The following is a 14,074-nucleotide window of genomic DNA, read 5'->3' as shown; positions in this document are numbered from 1 at the left end:
GTCCACAGACTGTGCCCTCTACTCTCCCCTATGCTTTATTCCCCAGTGTCCACAGACTATGCCCTCTAAACTCCCCTTTGGTTTATTCCCCAGTGTCAACAGACTTTGCTCGCTAATCTCCCCTATGCTTTATTCCCCAGTGTCCACAGACTATGCCCTCTAACCCCTTCTATACTTTATTCCTCAGTGTCCACAGACTGTGCACTAAAACCTTTCCTATGCTTTATTCCCACTGTCAATAGACTGTGCCCTCTAACCTCCCCTATGCTTTATTCCCCAGTGTCCACAGACTATGCCTTCTAACCCCTTCTATACTTTATTCCCCAGTGTCTACAGACTGTGCCCTCTAACCTCCCATATGCTTTATTCCCCAATGTCCACAGACTATGCCTTCTAACCCCTTCTATACTTTATTCCCCAGTGTCTACAGACTGTGCCCTCTAACCTCCCTTATGCTTTATTCCCCAGTGTCCAGACTATGCCCTCTAGCCTCACCTATGCTTTATTCCCCAGTGTCCACAGACTATACCCTGTAACCTCCCCTATGCTTTAATCCCCAGTGTCCACAGACTATACCCTGTAACCTCCTCTATACTTTATTCCTCAGTGTCCACAGACTGTGCCCTCTTCTATGCTTTGTTCCCCAGTGTACACAGATTATGCCCTCTAACCACCCCTATGCTTTATTCCCCAGTGTCCACAGACTGTGCCCTCTAACCACTTCTATGCTTTATTCCCCAGTGTCCGCAGACTGTGCCTTCTAACCTCCCCTAAGATTTATTTCCCAGTGTCCACAGACTATGCCCTCTAACCCCTTCTATACTTTTTTCCCCAGTGTCTACAGCCTGTGCCTTCTAACCTCCCTTATGCTTTATTCCCCAGTGTCCACAGACTCTGCCCTCTAACCTACGCTATGGTTCATTCCCCAGTGTCCACAGACTGTGCTCTCGAAAACACCCTATGCTTTGTTCCCTCGTGTCCACAGACTGTGCCCTCTAACCTCCCCTATGCTTTATTCCCCAGTGTCCACAGACTATGCCCTCTAACCCCTTCAATGCTTTATACCCTACTGTCCACAGACTGTGCCTTCTAACCTTCGCTATGCTTTTTTCCCCAGTGTCCACAGACTCTGCCCTCTAACCTACCCTATGGTTTATTCCCCAGTGTCCTCAGACTGTGCTCTCTAACCTACCCAATGCTTTATTCCCCAGTGTCCACAGACTGTGCCCTCTAACTTCCCCTATGCTTTATTCCCCAGTGTCCACAGACTATGCCCTCTAACCCCTTCTATACTTTATTACCCAGTGTCCACAGACTGTGCCTTCTATCCTCCCCTATGCTTTATTCCCCATTGTACACATACTATGCCCTCTAACCCCTTCTATAGTTTTTTCCCAGTGTCCACAGACAATGCCCTCTGACCCATTATATGCTTTATACCCTACTGTCCAAAGACTGTCCCCTCTACCCTCCCCTATGCTTTATTCCCCAGTGTCCACAGACTATGCCCTCTAACCCCTTCTATACTATATTACCCAGTGTCCACAGACTGTGCCTTCTAACCTCCCCTATGCTTTATTCCCCATTGTACACATACTATGCCCTCTAACCCCTTCTATAGTTTTTTCCCCAGTGTCCACAGACTAAGCCCTCTGACCCTTTATATGCGTTATACCCTACTGTGCAAAGACTGTGCCCTCTACACTCCCCTATGCTTTATTCCCCAGTGTCCACAGACTATGCCCTCTAAACTCCCCTATGCTTTATTCCCCAGTGTCCACAGACTCTGTCATCTGACCCTTTATATGCTTTGTTCCCCAGTTTCTACAGACTGTACATTCTAACCTCCCCTATGTTTTAATCACCAGTGTCCACAGACTATGCCCTCTAACCCCATCAATTCATTATACCCTACTGTCCACAGACTGTGCCCTCTAACCTCCCCTATGCTTTATTCCCCAGAGTCCACAGACTCTGCCCTCTAACCTACCCTATGGTTTATTCCCCCGTGTCCACAGACTGTGCTCTCTAACCTACCCTATGCTTTATTCCCCAGTTTCCACAGACTTTGCCCTCTAACCTCCCCTATGTTTTATTTCCCAGTGTCCACAGACTGTGCACTAAAAAATCTCCTATGCTTTATTCCCAAAGTCAACAAAGTGTGCCCTCTAACCTCCCCTATGCTTTTTTCCCCAGTGTCCACAGACTATGCCCTCTAACCTTCCCTATGCTTTATTCCCCAGTGTCCACAGACTATGCCATCTAACCCCTTCTATACTTTATTACCCAGTGTCCACAGACTGTGTCTTCTAACCTCCCCTATGCTTTATTCCCCATTGTACACATACTGTGCCCTCTAACCCCTTCTATACTTTTTTCCCCAGTGTCCATAGATTATGCCCTCTGACCCTTTATATTCTTTATACCCTAATGTCCACAGACTGTACCCTCTACCCTCCCCTATGCTTTATTCCCCAGTGTCCACAGACTATGCCCTATAACCTACCCTATGATTTATTCCCCAGTGTCCACAGACTGTGCTCTCTAACCTCCCTTAGGATTTATTCCCCAGTGTCCACAGACTATGCCCTCTAACCTCCCCTATGCTTTATTCCCCAGTGTCCACAATCTGTGCTCTCTAACCTCCCCTATGCTTTATTCCCCAGTGTCCACAGATTGTACTCTCTTTCCTCCCCTATGCTTTGTTCCCCAATATCCACAGACTGTGCCCTCTTACCTCCCCTATGCTTTATTCCCAAGTGTCCACAGTTTGTGCTCTCTAAACTCCCTTATGTTTTATTCCCCAGTGTCCACAGAACTATGCCCTCTAACCCCTTCTATACTTTATTCCCCAGTGTCCACAGACTGTGCTCTCTAAACTCGACTATGCTTTATTCCCCAGTGTCCGCAGACTGTGCCCACTAACCTCCCCTATGCTTTATTCCCCAGTGTCCACAGTCTGTGCTCGCTAATCTCACCTATCCTTTATTCCCCAGTGTCCACAGACTATGCCCTCTAACCCCTTCTATACTTTATTCCTCAGTGTCCACAGACTGTGCATTAAAACCTCTCCTATGCTTTATTCCCAGTGTCAATAGACTGTGCCTTCTAACCTCCCCAAAGCTTTATTGCCCAGTGTCCACTGACTATGCCCTCTACCCTCACCTATGCTTTATTCCCCAGTGTCCACAGACTATGCCCTCTAACTCCTTCTATGCTTTATTCCCCAGTATCTCCAGACTGTGCCTTCTAACCTCCCCTATGCTTTTTTCCCCAGTTTCCAGACTGTGCCCTCTAACCCCTTTTATGATTTATTCCTCAGTGTTCACAGACTGTGCCCTCTAACCTCCCCTATGCTTTATTCCCCAGTGTCCACAGACTATGCCCTCTAACCCCTTCCATACATTATTACCCAGTGTCCACAGACTGTGCCTTCTAACCTCCCCTATGCTTTATTCCCCATTGTACATATACTTAGCCCTCTAACCCCTTCTATAGTTTTTTCCCCAGTATCCACAGACTATGCCCTCTGACCGTTTATATGCTTTATACCCTACTGTCCACAGACTGTGCCCTCTACCCTCCCCTATGCTTTATTCCCCTGTGTCCACAGACTATGCCCTCTAAACTCCTCTATGGTTTATTCACCAGTGTCCACAGACTTTGCTCTATAACCTCCCCTATGCTTTATTCCCCAGGGTCCACAGACTGTGCCCACTATCCTCCCCTATGCTTTATTCCCCAGTGTCCACAGTCTGTGCTCTCTAACCTCCCTTAGGATTTATTCCCCAATGTCCACAGAACTATGCCCTCTAACCCGTTCTATACTTTATTCCCCAGTGTCCACAGACTGGGCACTCTAACCTCCCCTATGCTTTATTCCCCATTGTACATATACTATGCACTCTAACACCTTCTATAGTTTTTTCCCCAGTATCCACAGACTATGCCCTCTGACCCTTTATATGCTTTATACCCTACTGTCCACAGACTGTGCCCTCTACTCTCCCCTATGCTTTATTCCCCAGTGTCCACAGACTATGTCCTCTAAACTCCCCTTTGGTTTATTCCCCAGTGTCAACAGACTTTGCTCGCTAATCTCCCCTATGCTTTATTCCCCAGTGTCCACAGACTATGCCCTCTAACCCCTTCTATACTTTATTCCTCAGTGTCCACAGACTGTGCACTAAAACCTTTCCTATGCTTTATTCCCACTGTCAATAGACTGTGCCCTCTAACCTCCCCTATGCTTTATTCCCCAGTGTCCACAGACTATGCCTTCTAACCCCTTCTATACTTTATTCCCCAGTGTCTACAGGCTGTGCCCTCTAACCTCCCATATGCTTTATTCCCCAATGTCCACAGACTATGCCTTCTAACCCCTTCTATACTTTATTCCCCAGTGTCTACAGACTGTGCCCTCTAACCTCCCTTATGCTTTATTCCCCAGTGTCCAGACTATGCCCTCTAGCCTCACCTATGCTTTCTTCCCCAGTGTCCACAGACTATACCCTGTAACCTCCCCTATGCTTTAATCCCCAGTGTCCACAGACTATACCCTGTAACCTCCTCTATACTTTATTCCTCAGTGTCCACAGACTGTGCCCTCTTCTATGCTTTGTTCCCCAGTGTACACAGATTATGCCCTCTAACCACCCCTATGCTTTATTCCCCATTGTCCACAGACTGTGCCCTCTAACCACTTCTATGCTTTATTCCCCAGTGTCAGCAGACTGTGCCTTCTAACCTCCCCTAAGATTTATTTCCCAGTGTCCACAGACTATGCCCTCTAACCCCTTCTATACTTTTTTCCCCAGTGTCTACAGCCTGTGCCTTCTAACCTCCCTTATGCTTTATTCCCCAGTGTCCACAGACTCTGCCCTCTAACCTACGCTATGGTTTATTCCCCAGTGTCCACAGACTGTGCTCTCGAAAATACCCTATGCTTTATTCCCTCGTGTCCACAGACTGTGCCCTCTAACCTCCCCTATGCTTTATTCCCCAGTGTCCACAGACTATGCCCTCTAACCCCTTCAATGCTTTATACCCTACTGTCCACAGACTGTGCCCTCTAACCTTCGCTATGCTTTTTTCCCCAGTGTCCACAGACTCTGCCCTCTAACCTACCCTATGGTTTATTCCCCAGTGTCCTCAGACTGTGCTCTCTAACCTACCCAATGCATTATTCCCCAGTGTCCACAGACTGTGCCCTCTAACTTCCCCTGTGCTTTATTCCCCAGTGTCCACAGACTATGCCCTCTGAACTATTATATGCTTTATACCCTACTGTCCAAAGACTGTCCCCTCTACCCTCCCCTATGCTTTATTCCCCAGTGTCCACAGACTATGCCCTCTAACCCCTTCTATACTTTATTACCCAGTGTCCACAGACTGTGCCTTCTAACCTCCCCTATGCTTTATTCCCCATTGTACACATACTATGCCCTCTAACCCCTTCTATAGTTTTTTCCCCAGTGTCCACAGACTAAGCCCTCTGACCCTTTATATGCGTTATACCCTACTGTGCAAAGACTGTGCCCTCTACACTCCCCTATGCTTTATTCCCCAGTGTCCACAGACTATGCCCTCTAAACTCCCCTATGCTTTATTCCCCAGTGTCCACAGACTCTGTCATCTGACCCTTTATATGCTTTGTTCCCCAGTTTCTACAGACTGTACATTCTAACCTCCCCTATGTTTTAATCACCAGTGTCCACAGACTATGCCCTCTAACCCCATCAATTCATTATACCCTACTGTCCACAGACTGTGCCCTCTAACCTCCCCTATGCTTTATTCCCCAGAGTCCACAGACTCTGCCCTCTAATCTACCCTATGGTTTATTCCCCCGTGTACACAGACTGTGCTCTCTAACCTACCCTATGCTTTATTCCCCAGTTTCCACAGACTTTGCCCTCTAACCTCCCCTATGTTTTATTTCCCAGTGTCCACAGACTGTGCACTAAAAAATCTCCTATGCTTTATTCCCAAAGTCAACAAAGTGTGCCCTCTAACCTCCCCTATGCTTTTTTCCCCAGTGTCCACAGACTATGCCCTCTAACCTTCCCTATGCTTTATTCCCCAGTGTCCACAGACTATGCCATCTAACCCCTTCTATACTTTATTACCCAGTGTCCACAGACTGTGTCTTCTAACCTCCCCTATGCTTTATTCCCCATTGTACACATACTGTGCCCTCTAACCCCTTCTATACTTTTTTCCCCAGTGTCCATAGATTATGCCCTCTGACCTTTATATTCTTTATACCCTAATGTCCACAGACTGTACCCTCTACCCTCCCCTATGCTTTATTCCCCAGTGTCCACAGACTATGCCCTATAACCTACCCTATGATTTATTCCCCAGTGTCCACAGACTGTGCTCTCTAACCTCCCTTAGGATTTATTCCCCAGTGTCCACAGACTATGCCCTCTAACCTCCCCTATGCTTTATTCCCCAGTGTCCACAATCTGTGCTCTCTAACCTCCCCTATGCTTTATTCCCCAGTGTCCACAGATTGTACTCTCTTTCCTCCCCTATGCTTTGTTCCCCAATATCCACAGACTGTGCCCTCTTACCTCCCCTATGCTTTATTCCCAAGTGTCCACAGTTTGTGCTCTCTAAACTCCCTTATGATTTATTCCCCAGTGTCCACAGAACTATGCCCTCTAACCCCTTCTATACTTTATTCCCCAGTGTCCACAGACTGTGCTCTCTAAACTCGACTATGCTTTATTCCCCAGTGTCCGCAGACTGTGCCCACTAACCTCCCCTATGCTTTATTCCCCAGTGTCCACAGTCTGTGCTCGCTAATCTCACCTATCCTTTATTCCCCAGTGTCCACAGACTATGCCCTCTAACCCCTTCTATACTTTATTCCTCAGTGTCCACAGACTGTGCATTAAAACCTCTCCTATGCTTTATTCCCAGTGTCAATAGACTGTGCCTTCTAACCTCCCCTATGCTTTATTGCCCAGTGTCCACTGACTATGCCCTCTACCCTCCCCTATGCTTTATTCCCCAGTGTCCACAGACTATGCCCTCTAACTCCTTCTATGCTTTATTCCCCAGTATCTCCAGACTGTGCCTTCTAACCTCCCCTATGCTTTTTTCCCCAGTTTCCAGACTGTGCCCTCTAACCCCTTTTATGATTTATTCCTCAGTGTTCACAGACTGTGCCCTCTAACCTCCCCTATGCTTTATTCCCCAGTGTCCACAGACTATGCCCTCTAACCCCTTCCATACATTATTACCCAGTGTCCACAGACTGTGCCTTCTAACCTCCCCTATGCTTTATTCCCCATTGTACATATACTTAGCCCTCTAACCCCTTCTATAGTTTTTTCCGCAGTATCCACAGACTATGCCCTCTGACCGTTTATATGCTTTATACCCTACTGTCCACAGACTGTGCCCTCTACCCTCCCCTATGCTTTATTCCCCAGTATCCACAGACTATGCCCTCTAAACTCCCCTATGGTTTATTCACCAGTGTCCACAGACTTTGCTCTATAACCTCCCCTATGCTTTATTCCCCAGGGTCCACAGACTGTGCCCACTAACCTCCCCTATGCTTTATTCCCCAGTGTCCACAGTCTGTGCTCTCTAACCTCCCTTAGGATTTATTCCCCAATGTCCACAGAACTATGCCCTCTAACCCGTTCTATAATTTATTCCCCAGTGTCCACAGACTGGGCACTCTAACCTCCCCTATGCTTTATTCCCCAGTGTCCACAGACTGTGCCCCCTAACCTCCCCTATGTTTTATTCCCCACTGTGCACAGTCTGTGCTCGCTAATCTCCCCTATGCTTTATTCCCCAGTGTCCACAGACTATGCCCTCTAACCCCTTCTATACTTTATTCCTCAGTGTCCACACACTGTGCACTAAAACCTCTCCTATGCTTTATTCCACCTGTCAATAGACTGTGCCCTCTAACCTCCCCTATGCTTTATTCCCCAGTGTCCACAGACTATGCCTTCTAACCCCTTCTATACTTTATTCCCCAGTGTCTACAGACTGTGCCTTGTAACCTCCCATATGCTTTATTCCCCAGTGTCCACAGACTATGCCTTCTAACCCCTTCTATGCTTTATTCCCCAGTGTCTACAGACTGTGCCTTCTAACCTCCCATATGTTTTATTCCCCAATGTCCACAGACTATGCCCTCTAACCTCCCCTATGCTTTATTCCCCAGTGTTAACAGACTATGCCCTCTAACCTCCCCTATGCTTTATTCCGCAGTGTCCACAGACTATGCCCTCTAATCCCTTCTATACTTTATTTCCCAGTGTCCACAGACTATGCTCTCCAGCCTCCCCTATGTTTTATTCCCCAATGTCCACAGGCTGTGCCTTCTAACTTCCCTTATGCATTATTCCCCAGTGTCCACAGACTATACCCTCTAACCTCACCTATGCTTTATTCCCCAATGTCCACAGACTGTGCCCTCTAACCACCCCTATGCTTTATTCCCCAGCGTCCGCAGACTGTGCTTTTTAACTTCCCCTATGCTTTATTCCCCAGTGTCCACAGGCTGTGCCCTCTAACCTCTCCAGTGTCCACAGACTGTGCCCTCTAACCTCCCATATGCTTTATTCCCCAGTGTCCACAGACTATGCTGTCTAACCTCCCTTATGCTTTATTCCCCAGTGTCCAGACTATGCCCTCTAGCCTCCCCTATGCTTTATTTCCCTGTGTCCACAGACTATACCCTGTAACCTCCTCTATACTTTAATCCTCAGTGTCCACAGACTGTGCCCTCTTCTATGCTTTGTTCCCCAGTGTACACAGATTATGCCCTCTAACCTCCCCTACGCTTTATTCCCCAGTGTCCACAGACTATGCCCTCTAACCCCTTCTATACTTTATTACCCAGTGACCACAGACTGTGCCTTCTAACCTCCCCTATGATTTATTCCCCAGTGTCCACAGATTCAGCCCTCTAACCTACCCTATGTTTTATTCCCCAGTGTCCTCAGACTGTGCTCTCTAACCTACCGTATGCTTTATTCCCTAGTGTCCACAGACTGTGCCTTCTATCCTCCTCTATGCTTTATTCCCCAGTGTCCACAGACTATGCCCTCTAACTCCTTCTATGCTTTATTCCCCAGTATCTCCAGACTGTGCCTTCTAACCTCCCCTATGCTTTTTTCCCCAGTTTCCAGACTGTGCCCTCTAACCCCTTCTATGCTTTATTCCTCAGTTTTCACAGACTGTGCCCTCTAACCTCCCCTATGCTTTATTCCCCAGTGTCCACAGACTATGCCCTCTAACCCCTTCTATACATTATTACCCAGTGTCCACAGACTGTGCCTTCTAACCTCCCCTATGCTTTGTTCCCCATTGTACATATACTATGCCCTCTAACCCCTTCTATAATTTTTTCCCCAGTGTCCACAGAACTATGCCCTCTAACCCGTTCTATACTTTATTCCTTAGTGTCCACAGACTGTGCTCTCTAACCTCCCCTGTGCTTTATTCCCCAGTGTTCACAGACTGTGCCCACTTACCTCCCCTATGTTTTCTTCCCCACTGTCCACAGTCTGTGCTCGCTAATCTCCCCTATGCTTTATTCCCCAGTGTCCACAGACTATGCCCTCTAACCCCTTCCATACTTTATTCCTCAGTGTCCACAGACTGTGCACTAAAACCTCTCCTATGCTTTATTCCCACTGTCAATAGACTGTGCCCTCTAACCTCCCCTATGCTTTATTCCCCAGTGTCCACAGACTATGCCTTCTAACCCCTTCTATACTTTATTCCCCAGTGTCTACAGACTGTGCCTTCTAACCTCCCATATGCTTTATTCCCCAATGTCCACAGACTATGCCTTCTAACCCCTTCTATGCTTTATTCCCCAGTGTCTACAGACTGTGCCTTCTAACCTCCCATATGTTTTATTCCCCAGTGTCCACAGACTATGCCCTCTAACCTCCCCTATGCTTTATTCCCCAGTGTTAACAGACTATGCCCTCTAACCTCCCCTATGCCTTATTCCGCAGTGTCCACAGACTATGCCCTCTAACCCCTTCTATACTTTATTCCCCAGTGTCCACAGACTATGCTCTCCAGCCTCCCCTATGTTTTATTCCCCAGTGCACACAGACTATGCCTTCTAACTTCCCTTATGCATTATTCCCCAGTGTCCACAGACTATACCCTCTAACCTCCCCTATGTTTTATTCCCCAATGTCCACAGACTGTGCCCTCTAACCACCCCTATGCTTTATTCCCCAGAGTCCGCAGACTGTGCTTTCTAACTTCCCCTATGCTTTATTCCCCAGTGTCCACAGGCTGTGCCCTCTAACCTCTATGCGTTATTCCACAGTGTACACAGACTGTGCCCTCTATCCTCCCCTATGGTTTATTCCCCAGTGTCCACAGACTATGCCCTCTAACCTCCCTTATGCTTTATTCCCCAGTGTCCAGTCTATGCCCTCTAGCCTCACCTATGCTTTATTCCCCAATGTCCACAGACTATACCCTGTAACCTCCCCTATGCTTTAATCCCCAGTGTCCACAGACTATACCCTGTAACCTCCTCTATACTTTATTCCTCAGTGTCCCCAGACTGTGCCCTCTTCTATGCTTTGTTCCCCAGTGTACACAGATTATGCCCTCTAACCACCCCTATGCTATATTCCCCAGTGTCCACAGACTGTGCCCTCTAACCACTTCTATGCTTTATTCCCCAGTGTCCGCAGACTGTGCCTTCTAACCTCCCCTATTATTTATTTCCCAGTGTCCACAGACTATGCCCTCTAACCCCTTCTATACTTTTTTCCCCAGTGTCTACAGCCTGTGCCTTCTAACCTCCCTTATGCTTTATTCCCCAGTGTCCACAGACTCTGCCCTCTAACCTACGCTATGGTTTATTCCCCAGTGTCCACAGACTGTGCTCTCGAAAATACCCTATGCTTTATTCCCCCGTGTCCACAGACTGTGCCCTCTAACCTCCCCTATGCTTTATTCCCCAGTGTCCACAGACTATGCCCTCTAACCCCTTCAATGCTTTATACCCTACTGTCCACAGACTGTGCCCTCTAACCTTCGCTATGCTTTATTCCCCAGTATCCACAGACTCTGCCCTCTAACCTACCCTATGGTTTATTCCCCAGTGTCCTCAGACTGTGCTCTCTAACCTACCCAATGCTTTATTCCCCAGTGTCCACAGATTGTGCCCTCTAACCTCCCCTATGCTTTATTCCCCAGTGTCCACAGACTATGCCCTCTAACCCCTTCTATACTTTATTACCCAATGTCCACAGACTGTGCCTTCTATCCTCCCCTATGCTTTATTCCCCATTGTACACATACTATGCCCTCTAACCCCTTCTATAGTTTTTTCCCAGTGTCCACAGACTATGCCCTCTGACCCATTATATGCTTTATACCCTACTGTCCAAAGACTGTCCCCTCTACCCTCCCCTATGCTTTATTCCCTAGTGTCCACAGACTATGCCCTCTAACCCCTTCTATACTTTATTACCCAGTGTCCACAGACTGTGCCTTCTATCCTCCTCTATGCTTTATTCCCCATTGTACACATACTATGCCCTCTAACCCCTTCTATAGTTTTTTCCCAGTGTCCACAGACTATGCCCTCTGAACTATTATATGCTTTATACCCTACTGTCCAAAGACTGTCCCCTCTACCCTCCCTTTTCTTTATTCCCCAGTGTCCACAGACTATGCCCTCTAAACTCCCCTATGCTTTATTCCCCAGTGTCCACAGACTCTGTCATCTGACCCTTTATATGCTTTGTTCCCCAGTTTCTACAGACTGTACATTCTAACCTCCCCTATGTTTTAATCACCAGTGTCCACAGACTATGCCATCTAACCCCATCAATTCATTATACCCTACTGTCCACAGACTGTGCCCTCTAACCTCCCCTATGCTTTATTCCCCAGAGTCCACAGACTCTGCCCTCTAACCTTCCCTATGGTTTATTCCCCCGTGTCCACAGACTGTGCTCTCTAACCTACCCTATGCTTTATTCCCCAGTTTCCACAGACTTTGCCCTCTAACCTCCCCTATGTTTTATTTCCCAGTGTCCACAGACTGTGCACTAAAAAATCTCCTATGCTTTCTTCCCAAAGTCAACAAAGTGTGCCCTCTAACCTCCCCTATGCTTTTTTCCCCAGTGTCCACAGACTATGCCCTCTAACCTTCCCTATGCTTTATTCCCCAGTGTCCACAGACTATGCCATCTAACCCCTTCTATACTTTATTACCCAGTGTCCACAGACTGTGTCTTCTAACCTCCCCTATGCTTTATTCCCCATTGTACACATACTTTGCCCTCTAACCCCTTCTATACTTTTTTCCCCAGTGTCCATAGATTATGCCCTCTGACCCTTTATATTCTTTATACCCTAATGTCCACAGACTGTACCCTCTACCCTCCCCTATGCTTTATTCCCCAGTGTCCACAGACTATGCCCTATAACCTACCCTATGATTTATTCCCCAGTGTCCACAGACTGTGCTCTCTAACCTCCCTTAGGATTTATTCCCCAGTGTCCACAGACTATGCCCTCTAACCTCCCCTATGCTTTATTCCCCAGTGTCCACAATCTGTGCTCTCTAACCTCCCCTATGCTTTATTCCCTAGTGTCCACAGATTGTACTCTCTTTCCTCCCCTATGCTTTGTTCCCCAATATCCACAGACTGTGCCCTCTTACCTCCCCTATGCTTTATTCCCAAGTGTCCACAGTTTGTGCTCTCTAAACTCCCTAATGATTTATTCCCCAGTGTCCACTGAACTATGCCCTCTAACCCCTTCTATACTTTATTCCCCAGTGTCCACAGACTGTGCTCTCTAAACTCGACTATGCTTTATTCCCCAGTGTCCGCAGACTGTGCCCACTAACCTCCCCTATGCTTTATTCCCCAGTGTCCACAGACTATGCCCTCTAACTCCTTCTATGCTTTATTCCCCAGTATCTCCAGACTGTGCCTTCTAACCTCCCCTATGCTTTTTTCCCCAGTTTCCAGACTGTGCCCTCTAACCCCTTTTATGATTTATTCCTCAGTGTTCACAGACTGTGCCCTCTAACCTCCCCTATGCTTTATTCCCCAGTGTCCACAGACTATACCCTCTAACCCCTTCTATACATTATTACCCAGTGTCCACAGACTGTGCCTTCTAACCTCCCCTATGCTTTATTCCCCATTGTACATATACTTAGCCCTCTAACCCCTTCTATAGTTTTTTCCCCAGTATCCACAGACTATGCCCTCTGACCCTTTATATGCTTTATACCCTACTGTCCACAGACTGTGCCCTCTACCCTCCCCTATGCTTTATTCCCCAGTGTCCACAGACTATGCCCTCTAAACTCCCCTATGGTTTATTCCCCAGTGTCCACAGACTTTGCTCTATAACCTCCCCTATGCTTTATTCCCCCGGGTCCACAGACTGTGCCCACTAACCTCCCCTATGCTTTATTCCGCAGTGTCCACAGTCTGTGCTCTCTAACCTCCCTTAGGATTTATTCCCCAGTGTCCACTGAACTATGCCCTCTAACCCGTTCTATACTTTATTCCCCAGTGTCCACAGACTGGGCACTCTAACCTCCCCTATGCTTTATTCCCCAGTGTCCACAGACTGTGCCCCCTAACCTCCCCTATGTTTTATTCCCCACTGTCCACAGTCTGTGCTCGCTAATCTCCCCTATGCTTTATTCCCCAGTGTCCACAGACTATGCCCTCTAACCCCTTCTATACTTTATTCCTCAGTGTCCACAGACTGTGCACTAAAACCTCTCCTATGCTTTATTCCACCTGTCAATAGACTGTGCCCTCTAACCTCCCCTATGCTTTATTCCCCAGTGTCCACAGACTATGCCTTCTAACCCCTTCTATACTTTATTCCCCAGTGTCTACAGACTGTGCCTTGTAACCTCCCATATGCTTTATTCCCCAGTGTCCACAGACTATGCCTTCTAACCCCTTCTATGCTTTATTCCCCAGTGTCTACAGACTGTGCCTTCTAACCTCCCATATGTTTTATTCCCCAGTGTCCACAGACTATGCCCTCTAACCTCCCCTATGCTTTATTCCCC

The sequence above is a fragment of the Taudactylus pleione genome, unplaced genomic scaffold (genome assembly GCF_031769625.1).
Source record: "Taudactylus pleione unplaced genomic scaffold, aTauple2 ptg000154l, whole genome shotgun sequence".
Lineage (NCBI taxonomy): Eukaryota > Metazoa > Chordata > Amphibia > Anura > Myobatrachidae > Taudactylus > Taudactylus pleione.
This window is presented reverse-complemented; position numbering follows the sequence as displayed.